At 38.0% G+C, this 16,394-nt stretch overlaps 1 protein-coding gene across 5 annotated transcripts in view; it reads right to left on the reverse strand.

Annotated features, from left to right (window-relative positions):
• THEMIS (thymocyte selection associated) overlaps positions 1-16,394 on the reverse strand; it is an 80,044-nt gene that overhangs the window by 35,763 nt on the left and 27,887 nt on the right. The gene's annotated exons all lie outside the window — the stretch shown is intronic.

The raw sequence follows: 16,394 nt of genomic DNA on the forward strand, positions 1-16,394 counted from the left end.
TGGAGAATGCATATATAGATTCATGAATTGATAGGACAAGCCCTTCAGCTTTCTAAAGACAAAACACAGTGAAGAAACATATAGAACAAGGGAATTCTATAACCAAGGCTTCTAGGCTCTTATGCAAAACTCCTCAAATTTCGCTTAAAATACCACCAAATACCAACAGGGGAAAGGGTCATAACATTTATATATGCTCACATTTAAAGAAAAAAATTCTTTTACTATTAATTATTGTCAGAGCCAGTGTATTCTCTGAACTGTCAGGTCTCTTGGTGGAGAACTTAAAATTTTCTAAAAAGAAATAGCAAGCAGTAGTGCATGTTCCTCACATCAATGGTATGTGCTGTTAGTATCCACATAGGGGAAGTAACCTCCTGCCTGAATGTGTATCAGTCACAGAAGGGTAGTAAAATTTAACTTATTTCTATAATAGGAATTAAAGCCTTGTCCAAAGGAAATTAGAGTGGTGCAAATTACAGCCAGAAGGAATCATACCTCTGAACTCTCAAAGAGAACCCAAGACACTATACATCAAGATCACCAGACTCAATCACATGGCTGCATTCAGCATTGCCTTGGAGCCAAAGTATTTGTACTTTATTGCAACTGGTTATGATCCCTTCAAACAGAGGGACTACAACTGTGCTATTCATCTTTCTGTGATACATTGATGGTTCTTTGTAGGTGATACAATATTGTGCTTTTATTTTTTTTCTTTTTCTTCGCAGGAGACATTAGGTAATGGTACTTTTACCTGCTGACGTGCATCAACAGAGTTCTCTTGTGAAATGTTCCTTGGGAATGCTGGAAAACCAACAACTGTGCTCCTATTTTCTTATCTCTAATCCCATTTATTTCAAAGTACTGATGATGCATTCTCTCTTCTCAAAGAATATATCCAAATGGGTTCACACAAGGCAAATAAAACATACAAGAAGTATGTGAGGCTAAAAATGTACACATAATTATTTTAAGAGAAAAAGGTTTACGATAGTAGGAGTCTAGGTAGTGCTCTGAACAGAGGCATGAGTAAGGGCTTTGTCCTCTGAACTTGTACTGAATATGCTTTACTAGGAACATTTTACACATCCGTTATGTTCTGCAAGTTGAATGACAGTGATGTTTTTCCAGAATGATCAATTTATTAAATGGGGATTTTGTATCACCCCATTTATTGTAAAATGTAGAACACAGCCTAAGAGGCTAAAAGAAATGTGTACAGATGAATAAGATGACTATGGCATTTATTATTAGACTAGGCCATAGTAAATAGAAATCTAATGTGAAAAGATGTGCTTTCTATGGGTTTGGTTTCTTTCTTTGAAACAGCAGAGATAGCATCTTTTCATAATTGAACAAGCTTTTAAAGGTAATGAACAAAGGTGCACAAGAATGCTCTTAGTGATTGTATATCAGCAGATAATTTTCACAGATTAAAAAAAAAATCCTGTCCAAGGTTATCTGTCAGTAAGCTATGACTATATCAGGCAAATTAAAAAAAAAACAAAACAAAACACCAAACCCCAAAACAAAACAAAAAAACCCAACAACCCCCCCAAAAAAACCCCCACAACAAACCCCACAACATTTACTGTGTTTTAGGCAAGGGCTCTCAATATCGGTGTGGGGTTTTGTAAAACATAATTCTCTATAAATTATATCTATTCAAATACATCTGCCAGATAAAAGAAAAATATTAGTGAACTAAAAATCAGAAAGTAACATGAAAAAAATTATTTTATTGCACCTATTAATGAAAATGTGGACCCTGTGTGATTAGTAGCTGGGGACACATTTATTAAACACCAATGAAAAAAAAAAGAATTTCAGTACAAAATTATTCTGTGGATGATTTCTTTCATCTGCCATTGAAAATTATCTAGGACAGAAGTTTAATATGCTGAGATGCTTGTGTAATAAGCAAAAATGGAATGGATTCATAAAATTAAAAAAAAAAAAAGGAGAACTAAAAAATTGTATACTTCTCTCATGCTACATTAGTACATACGGTGAGGACAGAGAGGGAGAAGGAGATGTAACTATTCAATTAAACAGTCCTGAATGTGTGGGCAGAACTTTAGCAAACTGCTTATATATCAATGAGAAAAGGAAAACCACAACACATGTATATGCTCTTTTACCTGATATTGAAACTGAATCAATACATTCACATGTTCAGTGTTTCAGTACGTAGGAATCAAAATTTATGGCAGGACTACAAACCATACTCCTTTCTTCCACTGTAAATGGATTTTTTCACACGTAATTTTATGTAATTAAGCTTTCTTTGTAACAACAAAGGTATTAAAAACTCACTGGAACTGTTCAATTTTTCATTCCAGTTGATACTTTACATCTTTATCAGCAGTAGAGATGAAGTCTTCAGAAATCCCTATTATTCATTTCAAGAGTTCAAGCAGATATGACCATTAAGCAAACATAAACAATTTTAAATAAGATTTTGAAGAAAAACAGCCACACATGTTGCTTCTTAGGTGTCAGTGTTTCTTATGTCTTTGAAGCATGTTTAGATCTTTTCATCTGTGCCTTTAGCTGCTGTTATAAAAAATGCTACAAATCAAAGTGGTGGATGAAAAACAGGATCTGTTACAGATTCAAGAACCCAATGTGCCCTTTCAATTACTGGCATTGCAAGAGCTGTGGAAACAGATGGACTAGCTTACACTTGAATTCTTACTTTATCTCTTCATCCAGAGAGAATTTGCATGACAATACTTAGTTTCATTACGAAAAACAAATCTGAGAAACACAAAATTTTCTCAACCCTACTAAGTAATTCCCTTAAATGTTTACATACACATTTTTGCTGAACACATTTTCACTTCAATAGGAATGAAATATGCACAACAGGAAAGCATGGATCCCCAAACCTTCATAGTGAGGATTGCTTGTAAATTGAGTAATATTTATGCCTGTTTCTATGAAAGAACGACCCTCGTCCTTGATATGCACATAGCCAAACTTCCAGACCCCATGAGATTCTTGAACAAGGCTCAGAGACTAAGACACATGCTACATACCTGGGAGAGCCAAAAAGGCAAACACTAGAGAGCTTGTAGGCTGGTGATGAAAACAAGCCTCTGAGAATGCTAGTTTTCCTCTAGGCTCTGTGTTTCTGGATGGCATAGGAACACCCAAGACAGCCTTCCTTGCCAAAACACTTCCTTCTGAACGAGGGTTGCACCTCATCTCTCAGACCTTGTACCTGCACAGCTATGCAGGACCCAAGTCAACACAGCCAGAGCAGCAGGGCTTCACTTGAACTGCTGATGGGTATGAATGACCCTTTCCCTATGCAAATGCAGTGACCACAGCCCTGTTGTGAAAAAAGATGTTTATCATTCAGTTTGGATTAATTACTATGCCAACTCAAGGCAGATCAAGGCACCAATATTCACACAATTATGTGTACCTATCTGCATGATCCACTTGTCCTTGCTCTGCTTGCAGTCAGGAAACCTCATCAATACAAAAGTTTAAAAGTGATCCAGCTAACTGCAAAGTGTCTACTTGGCTCTTTAGGAGCCACAGAGAGTACAGACCATAGTGGAAGCTTAGAGATGCAGCTCACATCTCTAACATCTCTAACCCAAGCAAAGGCACCTTCCTCTGTAACTAGGCTGTACCAGGCCATGCTGGCCCAGTTCTGAAGAAACATGCATGACATTTTCTTCTCCCAAAACAAATATTCCAAATTCATACTTCTTGGAAGACGTTTCAATTCCATTACAGTAAACAGAGCTGTATTTCTCTAGACCTTGCCTGCATATGTCCTGTGAGGTCCATCTATCCCAGCACAGACAGCCTAAGACAGAGCACATCAAAATGTACAGATGAGGAGCTAGGCAAACAGTAGAGTAGTCGAAAGTGTGCTCATAGTATATGTTTCAGAAAGAAAACAATTTAGCATTGCCTAATGACTGGAATCAGCTAGAAAAACAAAATGCTCTGTCAGGAAGAGGTTTCTTTGTGGTTACAACTGAATGACAATACATATTGAGAGAAACCCAATCATGACATTTTCGTTAGGGTTGCATACAATGTATAAACATGCAAAACATTTGTAAAGGATTTTTTTAATCAGCAAATTAGTGTCTCAGACTGTCATGTTATTACAGTTGTGCTGTACCTGGAGACAGAGCGAGAAGTTGCATTTACATTTGAAAATTACAAATAAAAATTACATTTGTAGATTTGAAAATGTATTCACATTTGAAAAAAACTATGAAAAAAATAATGGCAGCACTTGGAAATGTGTATTTTGAAATAAGCTGGAAGCTTCCATTAATTTGAAATTGTTAGCATAATGTTTTATGCCATTAGGTATCAAATCTCTTTTTGTAATTACAGAGGAGATCACAACAACAAATAAAGAAATTGTGTTTAGGTGCTCAGGAAAAACAAATTAGTTTCATCTACAGTCTATAGGCATTTGAGAGTCATATGTCACTGTTGCCTTTGTTATTTTTGAAAGCTGCTATGATTTATTACTATATACATGTGGCTACAAATTGAAAACATGGATTAAAATATCTCCTACTTGACCTTTTCAGAACTATCCCATGAATATAAATATTTATTTTCTATATTCAACAACTGCTGAACAAGCTACATATTGTGAATAGTATTACTTGAATTATTACTCCACCGTTCAAATTACATAGCTGCATGACAAATTGTATGGACATTTTATGCTAATTGGCACTTTGCAAACCATTATATAACCTCCACAAATTTACACTACATGTGGGGTTGCAGAGGCATATGATGATTTCTGGTCTATGACTGGATGATCTTTGCACTGTAAAAATACAAGAAAGCCCCTCTGATACCAAGTCCTCACCTGAAAAAAAAATTGATATTTATTTATTCAGAGAAGAGAAATCAGTCAGCTATACTGTGCATTAAAAACAAATACACAGCAGCAAACACAAAACAAGCATTTTTCACTTTCCTTTGGATTTTTATTCCTGTTCACATTTGTAACATTTTCATTCTTAGCCTTGTCCTTATTTCTCTCAGGCACTGCAATCTCAGTGAAGAAGTTATCTCTGTTTGGCACAAAGCAAAATAAAAGATAGTGCTAAACTGCAGTGATTGAAGACAAATCATAGAAGAAAGCATATTGTCTCAATACAGCTACTACATTCTGGTGTTGATTACAGTCTATTCTCCCATCTGTCCCTCATCCAGTTGAGCCATGGATGGAGAAAGGATTACTCACTATCTTCTCAGTGTGTATATCTACTGTAGGTTCAAGCACACAACCAGTAAGCCCTTATACTCAGGAATTCCTGATGCTACCAGATTATTCGCTACTTATCCTGCAAGGCAGTGAAAACAATCTGGTGTCTCTATGCTGGTTGACATTATACTACTGAGTAGAAAGCTGCTCCAAGTTCCCATTTATTGCAGCCACACTGGTTTATCAGTGAACAAGAACACTTTCTGAGAATTATTGCATCGACTGCCCTAGAACAGAGTTTTCTATAAAACCTGTATTTTTTAAGTTGAGTCTAAGCTTTACTTACCCTATGGCTTCAGTGTCCTTAACAAATTGTGACCCACACACACTGCACCACCTCTCCCTGTTATACCCACCGAACTGGGGCTTCCAATTTGCAGTTTGTGGGTTTTGCCCACAGAATATCTTCTAAATGACATTTATCTGAAATTATTTTCAAAGTGCTTTCTGTCTCAGCCTGAATATTTAACTCCTTTGATAACAACCTCAGCTGCTTGTGCTTGTTCTGTCTCTGGCCTTGTTTACAAAGATATTATGCAGTAAGTTAGGGTATGAATTTACAGTTCCTTGCCACTAACTTTCTCTGAAAACAATCCTACAGCTCACTAAATTGCCTTGGTTCAAAGTAACTTAATCTCCACTCAATGCCATGGGAAATGTCTAATACTTTCTTCATACTGAGTAAACACAAAAGAGGCCATGCAGAAAACCAAATTAGCTGTAAATTCACAGCCTAACACACTTCTTTATGTAGAAAAGCCATCTATTTCTGTTAATTCTTTGCAACTAGGTCATAGTGATGATACATCAGCTTCCTGGAGAAGTTTCATTTACTCTTCCTGCTTTCACTTTCACTGTCATGACTGTAGAGCTGGTGTCTAGTCAGTGAGAGAATCTTATTATAGCAACATCCAAATGTGACACACAGCAAGGATTAAAGTGTTATCCAACTTGTAAATGCATAAGCAGGCTCCCTGGAAACAGAATTCAGACTGATATTTTCATTTTCAAACCTATATTTTTCTCCATCTGAGCAGTCAATGGAGCATCTTCCTTTCTAAGTAAGATCCAATTATGAGAGCTTGGATTGACAGGAAACATTATTATAACTGAATGAGCTGTCAAATCCATGATTAATAAGGTTTTTCATTTAGGTTCAACAATAGCAGCATTAGGTGACTGCCATATTATTATTCAATAACTCATAACATTCACAAGAAGGTTTATTTTCCATTTTGGAGGGTAGAGGGAGATGTTGCACATTCAGCTATTCATATGGGCAGAAGTGGTTTCAATATTTCATGAGATGATTTTATCTCTGTCTTTTCTGAAGATGCAAACTAATGAAAAGCCTTATGCAAAATCTAAGCCTGCTGTTTAAGGATTTGGTTTCTGTTTTTGTTCTAGCTCCCATGTTTTTTGCTCAAACCGTGAGAAGAGAGAGGGAGTATATGTAGTGTAGGAGGTTGATAGCCTGGGTATTTGCACCATCAAATGCTGACTGTATGGAGTATGAGTAGGGGGTAAACCAAGACCTCTCTGGTCCATCTGGTCAACAAGGTGTACAGTAACAGATAAAGAGCAGATATTTCATGATAATCACCATGTATGTATGCATGTGGTTGTCTCAAGCAGAGCAGACTTTTTTTTACAGTATGCTACTTTACATTTTTATGTGAAAGACAATGAGGGAGGGATGGCTATGAATTAGGATATTCACAAAAGGAAAAGAACATACCTAGAAAGAAAAATCCTCCTCCTGAAAAAAACCTTTCTATAGCAAAAATGCAATTACGTCCATCCTACATAAATTGTCTTTTCCCATCCCATTTCACAGTTTGATAGAATGCAACTGGATATTCCATTTTACTGTTTCACTAGTTCTCAATTTCACCTTCCTAACTTAGCTCCTTAATCCACTTTTCCATCCGAATGGTGGTGCTGCTCCATCATTGCAACTAGTATAAATGATGTGTCTGTTAAAGCTGTGTGCTAGAGCTGACTTTGAAAAATGTCTTTTTAATCCAGCATTCACTTATCCATGATCAGTTATGTACCACTGCTTTTTAACCAAGTATGATCTATCAATATAAAATAGATATACATTTCTATAACCTGTACTGTAGCAGTCTCTTTCCTCATTTTCTTCCCTTGCTGACACCTTTCATGCTTGCACAAACTAACTTTAACATGCAACTCTTAGTTTAATGTTATCGTTTGTCAAATTTCCACAAATTGGGGAAAATTACAGAGGCTTTATAATAAACATCTGACTTTCCATCCATAAGTCTTAATGTCTTGAAACTAACTGCTACCTTCTGTAAGCCAACAGGTGAAGACAAGGCTTAAGACACCAGATATATCACAGCAGATGCAGAAGACAAGCACAAAAGACCAGAGCCTACTATTAGAATCAACTATGAAGTGGTTAACAAAACACCAAGCTCACAAAAGTTTTAGTGAGTCTCAGGGTTAACACCTTGCAATGGCATAAATTCTTAAATAAGTTCTTCTTTCTTGTTTCTTCCTTTCAAATACACACACTTTAGAATCCACCTATCCTAGACAACTGTCACTTGGTTTTTTCACCTCTTCTATAGATTAACCTCCAGTTAAAAACTTTTAAAGAAGGATAAAATGTACTAGTGTCTAGTAATTTCATTGCTGATATTATTTTTATGTTGTTGCTGTTGTTCCTATCACAGTAGCCAATGCACAAAATGCTGCATGCATCCAAAATTATGCTTGTCTACACAAATATCCAAGATGGGAAAATGAAGCATCGTATCCCATTACATAGACAGAGGAGACAGCTACACGAACAAGTTGCCACCTAGTAAATGAGCATGAATTTACAGCTCATTTAATACTCCATGGCAACTGTCTGTATAGTTGTTACTCCAGATTAAATGTGAGGTAGCTCTGACCCTTACTGAAAGTGAAGCAATGTATCTTGCATTTACCTGAGATTTAAGCATCCATATAAAGTAACTAATGAGCTGTAAATCCACACTCCTTCTTCGCAATTGGCAGTTTCTTCATGTATCTGGAGGCAATGATATTTATGTGATTTGCCTGGTGAAGCAGTATGTGACAGAAGTGGAAATGTAAAGCAGACCTACTGAGCTCCTATGAACCCTATTCCTCACATGGCCAGAATTTTCTTGTAGAGCTACTGTTCAATTGCTTGGCACATTTCCTTTCAAATGAGAGTAATTCACAAGCAAACTCAACCACTCTTTTCCTCATTACTACTGTAGAGCATGCTTTTGCCACTTATACAAAACAGATGGATCCATAAGTAGATTCCCGATACAATTTCTTCATTTTGCACATAAAGTATTATTTACTTTTTGAAATACTCTTAAATTTAAAGCTTAACAGTGAGGTTTTTGGAATAGTTTTATCTGGTTTATTAACCAGATTTCAACTCCAGCTAATTTAGAGCCCAAACCAGAGCAGAGTCTAAGCAGTTCATTGCCACTGTTGTCCATCACAGTGGTTCATGGCATGCCACAAACTAGCAAAGAGCTTCATTTTTTTTTTTCACTCCAGTGACTCCTATCAAGTGATACTCTACTTAGACTCCATCACACTAGTTCAGGTGGATCACTGATACAAGCCAGTGTCTACAGTCATTGCATGCCTGGGATCATTGCTTTGGTTTTTCAGTGGCACTACAGTGATCACAACAAAATTGAACAACTTGTGCATCCTCAATCCCCTTTTCATTTTGTATTAAAAAAAGAAAAGAAAAGAAAAAAAAAAGAAAAGAAAAGAAAAGAAAAGAAAAGAAAAGAAAAGAAAAGAAAAGAAAAGAAAAGAAAAGAAAAGAAAAGAAAAGAAAAAAAAAGAAAAGGAAAGAAAAGAAAAGAAAAGAAAAGAAAAGAAAAGAAAAGAAAAGAAAAGAAAAGAAAAGAAAAGAAAAGAAAAGAAAAGAAAAGAAAAGAAAAGAAAAGAAAAGGAAAAAGAAAAGGAAAAAAGTGAGAGGAAAACCTGAACCACAACACCACAACATATTGCCATCACACCATATTTACCGGTAAAACTATTTTGTGTCCTGAGGCAAAACAAGAACATAATGATGTTAAATACGTCAAAAAAGTTTGGTGTAAATTATACATCTCTAAGCATAAAGAAGAAAAATTAATTTTCTTGGCAGAGACAGTAAATGTATTAATTTCAACCCTTAAAATCTCCCTCAACATCCTTTTTTGCCATGTCTATGGACTTACACATTTAAAAAATAAAGAGGGAAAGTCTTGGACTGTCATTAACAAATTTTAATGGATTTGATGAGTCTCTCCACAGCATTCTCTATTTCATGATAATCACTCAATTCCTCACTGCAAAGACTCTCTGGAAAATCTAAGCCATGACTACAAGGTCTTTTTTAGATTTGACCCTGCTGTCACACTGGCAGCACCTTTCTTATTTTCTTTCATGGGGCATATATTTGAAAACGTAATCGAAACCTTCTAGGGTGCCTTCACTTCCAGAATGCCAAGCTGATAGTACTGCAAAAGGTTGAATTTCATGAAAAAAGGCATAATGTAAATTGGCAATGTCTGTGTTGTCTTTTACACTGATCATGTACAACACTTTAGTGACTTTGGTGAGCATCCATTTTCCCATCTTTTTTTCGCAGTAGCTGTATCAAGCCTACTGGATTACACAGTGCCTATAAACACCCCTGAATTTCATTTTAACCTGTGCCAACTAGGACTTTCCCAAACAGTTTCCAGGCATGATCTGGGGGTTAGAGCACCCCTATGGCCCACTCCCAGAAATAAGGAGACCAAAAGGGTTACTAGCAGAGACACCTCATGCCAGTTGGCCTTCAGAACCCAGAAAAGTCCCTGAGGGTGTTTAAGCAGGCATAGAGTCAGAGAGCCTGGCAGCTGCCAAGAGCTCCAGCAGCTGCCTCTGTGAGATCCTCAGGAGCTGCCTGGCAGGTAACTGCCACTGCTGCAGATGGGCATTGCAGCAGTATGGGGACTGTGCTTCCTGCTGGAGACTTGCTGTGGTGCACATTATCTCTGGTAATTTTAAATTGCAAAGCTCTTTGCTGACTTCCAAACAGACAAAAATACAGGCCATAAGAGGTAGCACTAGCTACCCACCAACTTAATTTTCTGATCTTCTTGCTGTGAGGAAAAGCACAAACAGAAGGATTCAGCATGCAGAACAGCCTTGTGGGAAGTCAGGCTTCTTGGAACCCCAGCTGAAAAAAATTTTTGTTATTCCTTTCTCCAATTTTTATTTTTAAAGAGTTATTTTGCTGCAGTGCTTCCTTGAATTCTTTTTTTTTTTTTACATTTTTTGTCCTGCTTCATAATTTTACACAATTGTATGATTTTGCTATGCTATGTGTTTTATTATGTTATGTACTTTATGCAAGACAGGAAAAAAACACACCAGCCCATTCTCATCTTACTGACATCAATGGCTTTTGGCTCACACATTCTGTGCAGGATTTTCCTTCTTATCAAGGGTTCCATATTTCATGTGGTTCAATTTTTTATTTCTTCTGGGCATTCTCTTTATTTTTATATTTCTTTTCTCTTTGTTCTCAAAGTAATTCATTTTTAGCTCTAAATTAAGCAATTTGCTTTTAACCATTTGGCATTTTCATCAGTCAGCATATCCAAATGTTCATCTGTACCTTCCTTAATTTCATGTACTGTATCAGCATTTCCTGTAGTAGTAATGCCTTGCTGCAATGAGACTTACACCTCAGAGTGCCTTGTTTTTTCAGGCAATTATGTACTGTCTGTCTTTCTGGCAGGCACATTGCTATCTTCCCTACTGTATTTTGGTTTTGAGACTAACATCAAACTGCAGTAAGTGCCTAATACAACCTTGATGATCCTCTGTGGAAAATTTAAGCTTTTAGTATTGTTTAAAAGAGAAAGAAGTCTTAATGCCACACCTCCATACTGAGAATATCAGGAAAGGTCCAGTCATTTATTAGCTGGGTCTTTAGGGTTTCCTGCTCTTTCGACTCCTTCCTGTTGGGTCATACTGAGTCTATAGGGTACCAGGGAGATTACAGTGCTTCTCCAGACAGCATTGCTTGTTTTTTTTCTGCAGAAAACCCAGGACATGAAGTGGAATGGCATACATTTAGGCTTCAGCCCAGCATGGTATAAGGATGCATAAAGGCTTTCCAGAAAATAGTCATGGGCCCCCAGGTCTGAACATAGCCATAAAGATCTCGGCAACAGAGCACCATTACACAATCCTTCAGCTTGGACTGTCCAGCCAACAAGAAAATTAAATTGCTTGACACTTGTCAGCACCTACATCTTACCCCAGTTTTGCTCCTAAGAATGTAGCTGAAGGCCAATGCTCTGCTGAGGTTTGGAATAGAGCTGCTGGTGAAGGCAACAAAAGATTGTGTGTAACTTGAGATACCCCTGCAGTTCCTACTCCATTGTGCCTGTGACCTGGGCTTCAGCTCACTGCGTGAGAGAAGAGAAAGCAGTGGAGGTGAGTTGGGAAGAAATAAGGAATAGAAAAAGGCAAGCCTGTTGAAAGCAGTAGAGTGGACTGGAGAACCAATGTCATGTAAGTTAGGGGGAGTGAAAGACACATGCAAAATATAGTACAAGGGGGCTCAAGGCACATGGATCTGGAGGAAATCACACATATGTGGCACAGGATGGGTGTTAGGAGGAAAAGAAACCTGTGGCACAGTGTGGATGTGGTGCTCAGAGAAGTGAGAAGCTGCAGCACAAGGATGTGGAAGGATCTGAAGCCTGATTCACCAGGTGAAGCTGTGGTGGTGATGGGATTTTGAGAGGCTTTAGGAACTTCACCGCAATGAGACTGTATGATGATACTAAATGTGTAGGGCTATACTTTCCAAACTTCACACGCTATTTATTAGAAAGCTACTAGAAAGTGACAGGGAGAAACAATACATAGAATGTGGGGAAAGAGGGGGTGGAAACTGAGACTCTAGGAAGAGGGAAACCTCCTCTTCAGTGGGGACAGAAAAAAAGAGAGAAAGAGGAGTCACAGCTGCAGCCTCAGCAGCCACAATGCTGCACCTGTCAGAGAAAAAACCTCTTCTTCTTATGGTTGCATATGCACATTTCTGCATCTGCTAATGAACAACATTTTTCTTCATTTCCAGAGGCAAAAAATTGTTAATTCCTAAAGTCTGTTCTTACCTATTCCTTCCTGGCTGTCCAGTGTGCATTTTCTAACATGCATTTGTTTGGGAAGGTTAGTTTCTTGCTACACAGCAAAATTATTTGTGTTAAATCTACTCTATAAAGGCCCCAAAAATGTGAAAAAGTGCTCTGGAAGCAGAAAAGAAATAGTTACATTGAAGGAAAGGAGACACTGTAGGAAAACTCATTTGCTGAGAAATGCAGCTTATGTCTTATCAACTTAATTCCAGATAAGTCTTCATTTTGCTGTGAAGACAGATATGATAAATATGTTAATGGCAGATTTTGATAGTTTAGTTTGTAGAACTGCAAAACCAGATGGAAGTGATAATTTTTCTTTCATTATAATTTTGAAATAAGAAGCAAGAAAGCAAGAAAGTTCCTGATATCTTAACACCGTAATGACTTTTGGAAGGATAATGGACTCTAGCACAAAATGACAATTCACTATCATGCCCTGATACTCCTATTTTATTAAATTCAAGTTTCCCTGGCTGGAATTCTCTCAGCTTTCTTGCCAGAGATGAGCAGATTGCTGCCTGAAACTGAGTTTTCCAGTACCACATTCATAAAAGATACATGGCTCAAGTTAGATGCCTGACTAAACAGACCACTGAAAATAGCATGGAGTTAACCTCTTTTACTCGTTATGAGGAATAAAATACTGCCTTTTTTTTTTGTCCCTTAAGTAATGTACTTAGTACCTGCAGGGCATTAAAAGTACTAGAACTAAACTGTGGCTTTCCATGCATTGATTAAGATTGCATTTGTTTCAATTTAATACAAAAGCATTGAGGGACATATATTAGCACCTTCTTAAATCTGTAGGATATTTACTGCTTCAAGTGATAGGCAAAAAGAAAGATAGAAAACTTTTGCTGCTTGAAGGGGAGGAAGCAGTAGGTAGCAGGCAAAAAGGAAACTTTAAGAAACAATTTTCAAGGGAGTTACTAAGTGAAAACTTCATTTGCTATATTCATAGTGGTGGTTCTAACTACAGACAGAACAGACACATCCTGCTTGTTCCCTTTAAATGAATTCATTTTTAAAAGTGAGGTCCTGAATGGTTCCTCTCATGGGAACTTCTCCCCAGGACCAACTTGGTAAGAAAGTGAGATGCTCCATTCTCAAATCAGTGGCATTAACTTCTAGGGTTTTATTTGGTCATTCTCACTTTCTAGATAAGCTCACAAACCAGAAACTGAATGATTTAAACTGTTTAATTCAACAAGTCAGTTAGAGTGGTGAAAGACTGCTTGTATCCTACATTTTACCATGAGACAAAGGATACAAGTTGTTTGTCACCCCTGTCCTTAGCTAGAGGTGCTTATGGCTAGAGGTGGTATTAGTTATTGGATAGAGATCTGATATCTGCTATTCATATTAGATGGATATCTGCTATATGAAATATCAGATAAATGTCATCATTCAATATAAGGTATTTTGTTTACTTTGTTTAGTTTACACATATGTGCTGGGGTTTATTTTTGTTTATTCAATTAGCAAGCAATACAAAACTGCAAAAATATGTAGTTTGTTTCTTACTCAAACATTCATATGAGAGAGAAATGGAAAGTCTGTGCTATACTGTGGAGGTGGAAAAGGAGAGATCCCCAGGCTCTGGAAGGGAAAGCTGTATCAGCAGCAGCTGAGCCAACTTAATTAACCCTGTGAAGAGACTGGGCAGAGTGCTTGGTAAATGCAGCTGTATTATGTTTGAGAATTCATTTGTTGTCTCTGGACTTTGCTGAACTGCGCAAACATTCATGTCTCTGCAGCACTGCACCTTGAACAAGCAGAGGCACTTCTTAACACTCGTCTGAGATCCCAGTCCATGCTGGCTGATGTTATATAATTCTTTGACTAACATTACCAAAAGTACACAGTGAAGCATACAGTCCTGCTCCTGGCCCCAGGGTTCCCCTACCAAGGTCAGAGAACAGCAGGAAGAGACAGCTGGAGCCTCTCTGCCCTCACAGCTTTGCTGTGAGCTAAGAGGAAATCAGAGCAAAAGCTGTAGATAAAGGTGACCCATTCTTGAAGATTATTCTCAGGTATTGGCATAAAATAGATGGATCTTAGTCCTCTGTGGACTCATGCAACAGCAGCATTTAATCCTGGAGCTCCAAGCCAGAGTTTCCCAACTGGTCAGCAAGGAACCTATTTACCATCCTCCAGCAAGCAGCCAGAGCTCCCCAAGCAGGGAGCTGCCTGCAGAAAAAGCATAGCAATGCATGCAGCACTAAACCTTATTCCAGGCTGCCACCTTGTCAGGCTTAAGTTCAGCTCATTAGGACGCTCATCTGTTATTTATGCAAATGAGCCTATGCATAGTCACAAATATGCAAAGAGGGCTGTTTATCAGTTTGGCACAATTTCCAACATTGTGAACCTTCAGACATTCCTCATACATGTAAAGGAAAATACAGTCTCCCCTGACGCTGCAGAGGGGCCAAGACAGAGCCTAGCTGCTACCATCCACGTCCTCTCAGAGGACTCTGGATGCTCAGGATAGAAAAGATAACGCATTCTGTGTGACTTTAAACCCAGTAAGTTACAGCTCAGGCTGTTTAATCTAATGAATAAGGGATCCTATTTGTTTCACTTTTCCAGGGAAGGAGATTTACAATTCTCCATAACTCTGAGCATTCTGACTGCAGTTTATTATTTATTTATTACAAGAATGTGGCAGGAAAAAAAAGGTCTTCTGAAATAGTGTTTAAAATATCTCTTTTTTCTGGACATCTGCAGGTTGCTCTCAGCCATGAATGTGCAAAGGAACCTCAGTTCATCCCTCTCCTGCCTTTTTTGCTCGCTCTTCACATCAGGAAAGTATTATCTTGTGCATGAACCTGATCTGGAGTCTGCATCCACCTGCTTTTCTCCATACGCAGCCATCAGTAACTGCAGGAGGTCTGAGTCCTCCTAACAAGGGTACAAGTCTACCAGAAACACAGCTTCAGGGAATTTTTCCCCAGTTCTGTACCCCAGGCCAGTAACAAGCTGATTGCTTGCCTGTTAGCTCCAGGAACCAGTTTCTCATGTATCCTGCCTAGCCTAACAGGATGGCTTATTTAAGCTGCTACAATGCTGATTGTACAAATTAGCAGAAAAGAAGATTCTGTAACAAAGACAGGAGAGAATGGTCCTTCTTTTTGTTGAATTATCCTTATCTGAGGGACCCACTTTAACCATTCACTTCTATACTGTGTTGTAACTATCTTCCAGGACCTATGTGAAGCTTTGGACTTGCATATTGTCTTGGAATTTGTATAAGGGAAGGAAAACCTCCAGCAGGCAAAGAGAGGTGCTCACAAATGATGCCCTTTCAGAGTGGCTGCAGTTGGACTTCACTTTGAGAGCAACACAAAAAAAAACTTTCTCCAAACTTCCCAAAATATAATTCCATGAGTTACATTGCATTTAAAGCATAGCACAATCACAACACAGAGACCTGAAGGTCTTTCCCTCTTTCCCTGTAGGGAATTTTTGTTTGTGCATGAGGGCAACTGCAACCTAAGTTAAATACCTCCTAGACAGTCTCTCTCATTAAAGCCCATGAAAAGGGCTTTATGGGCTTTCAATATATGCAAGAAAATTGTGGTGGGTTGACCCCAGCCAGCAGCTAAGCACCCATCCAGTTGCTTACTCATTCCACCTTGACATCGGGATGATGATCTCATCAGAAGAGAGAATAGTAAGAGCAAAAGCAAGAAAACTCATGCATTAAGATAAAGGCAGTTAAATAAATGAAGTCAAGAGGAAAATAAAACCCACAAAAAAACTGATGCAAGGGCAGTCAGTTGCCACCTCCCACAAGCAAACTGATGTCTGGCCAGTCTCTGAGCTAGGCTACCTTTCTAGACAAATCACCCTCTGAGTTTTTATTGCTAAGCTTAGCAATATATATCATGGAATATCCCTCTGGTCAGTTGGGGTCAGCT

Source organism: Pithys albifrons, chromosome 2, assembly GCF_047495875.1.
Source record: "Pithys albifrons albifrons isolate INPA30051 chromosome 2, PitAlb_v1, whole genome shotgun sequence".
Classification (NCBI taxonomy): Eukaryota; Metazoa; Chordata; class Aves; order Passeriformes; family Thamnophilidae; genus Pithys; species Pithys albifrons.